Raw genomic sequence first — 2334 nt, forward strand, 5'->3', positions numbered from 1 at the left:
CGTGCACGGCCCCACGGGCGTCCGCAGCGAGTTACATGCTGGGGTTGGGGGGGACAGAGCCGGCCTGGGCACGCGGGCACAGGCGGGGACGGGGCTCGGACCGGCGGGTTTGCATATATCAGCCCCTCGGGGGGCAGTTTCCAACTGAGGGACACGGCGTGAGGAGGGGGCGGTGGACCTTAGTTCCCAAGCCCTCCCTCCTGAGGCCTGGTGGCCCTGGGGACTGGGGACTGGGTCCCCTTGTCCCTGGAGGGGGCAGGTTAGAAGTACCAAACAGGCCAGGCCAGGCTGCGCATGGACGACCTCCAGGTTTCTGCCAATCCCGCCAGATGGGGCAGCTGCCTTCCACCCCAACCCTGGCCACCGGCTGCCAGGCCAGGACCTGGTTGAAGGAGGGAGGGGTGCTGGCCTGGAGGCGGGAAGGCGGGTGGAGCCATCCTGGAGCAAGCACCACCCCAAGGCTGAGGCCCCTGCCCAGGAGGGGTCTGGGACCCTGAGACCTGAACGTCTAAGCAAATGCCAGGAGGGGAATGGAGGCTCAGGCCTGGAGAAGCCAATTCTACCCGCACGCCCCCAGGAGCACCCAGCACCCAGGCCTGGGAGGGAGCGCAGGGCTCCCCACATCCCGCTCCTGGGAGAACAGTGTCTGGCCAGGGTGGGTGGGTGGACACTTGTCACATCAAGGGGTCATGGGGTGCAGAGACACGCCCCCCCTGCAGGAAGTGGGGGGCAAGAATAGGGGCAGCCTGGGGTGGGTGACCCTGGGTCCAACCTAGACTCTCCCGCCCACGTGGGGAGGAGTCTGAGGCCACGCCCCCTCGCACGAGGCCCCGCCCCTCGCATGAGACCCCGCCCACCGCAACTCTGGGCCGGGCTAAGGGCGGATCACCATCGACCTTGCGATTCCTACATGAAGCGCCCCTGGACCTCTGACAGCTCCACTGTGACCCAGCAAGGGTGACAGAGTTGATGTTTTATCAGGCCGGAGGTGGCGGGAGCCCCCCTTCTCGGCCTTCCAGGCCTCACCCCTTTAGCTGTACCCAGAGCTGAGTGTGTGGGGGAAGCGGTTCTTTGGAAATACAGAAGATTCAGAATCCCGGCTGGGGTGGGGGTGTGGACGGGTGTTTGGTTATGAACCAGCTCAAGGCCCTCCTGAGGGGGGCCCCAGGCACCAGAGCCTCCTCTAGGGGTGAGCGTGCCCAGCCCAGGCCACTGGACCGAAAGGGTGGCCATCCCCTGCCTGAACTCTGCCCGGCCGGCAACCCCTGCCGGCCTCCCCTGCTCAGCTCCCAACCTGATCCTGGATGGATGATCAGAAAGGTCTGGGGTCTCTGCTTCCATGCGGGGGTCTTTTGGCCCCTTCTGGATGGCCAGGGACCCACTAAAGGCCCTCCTGGGAGCTTGTCCACCCCGAGGAAATCACACCGACCCTACCAACGTTAGAACCTTCCTCCCAGCGCCAAAAACCAGACACGGCGAACAGCAGAGGAAGCCTACGGGTAACCGAGCATTCGAGGCAGGGTCCCCCCAACCCTAGAGACACAAAACCCTCTTCTCTCCAAACACAGAGAAGGGTGGACCCCCTCGGTCCTCAGCCTTGCAGGCGGGGGGCGACCTGGAGGGTAAAACCGAGACAGGTGACGATGGTGCCCTTCGGATGGTGCCCCTGCCTTGCTTCTGTCCCAGGCGAAAAATCAGTACAGCAAAGGAGGCTCGGCTGAAGCCAGCGGCACGGGCAGGCAGGTGGGTGGGGGTAGGCAGAACAGCCCCGTGTAGCCCAGCCCAGCCCGGCTTGTAGGGCTGAAATATCCAGGCCCGTCCCAAGCAAGCAGGGATGCAGACGGCGGGTCTATGTACACGCTGCAGGGGGCCCCCCTACCCCGCCCCTCCCAGCGCAGTTCATTCGAAATCACAGTATTTTCATCATCACAAAAAGCAAAGGGGTTGATTCCCTTAAACTGTCTTGTTTCTGAGAAAAAAAAACAAAAGTCTTGGCAATTTCAAGAGTATGAAGTAGGGGTATTGATACTGAAAACGGCGACAAGATAGAATACACGAAATCTCGCAGAGCAGATCCCAGGAGCCGTGGCCAGGCTCCAAAGGCGGGGGTGACCCCCTCACGGAATATGGGGACGCCTGGCAACTGGCATGGTCCTGGGGACCCCAGGAGAGCCCTGACTTTGGCCTATCACATTCTGATAAGAAAAAGAAGTTGCGGACAAACCGAGGCCATCCGTCTGGGGCCCGAGCACCTGGTCGCAGGACATGTAGCCATGGGGTGCTCCGAGGTCTGTGTCTCCCCTATCCTACTGGTCTACACGGAGGCCCGGAAAA

The sequence above is a fragment of the Tupaia chinensis genome, unplaced genomic scaffold, assembly GCF_000334495.1.
Source record: "Tupaia chinensis unplaced genomic scaffold, TupChi_1.0 Scaffold000201_1, whole genome shotgun sequence".
Lineage (NCBI taxonomy): Eukaryota > Metazoa > Chordata > Mammalia > Scandentia > Tupaiidae > Tupaia > Tupaia belangeri.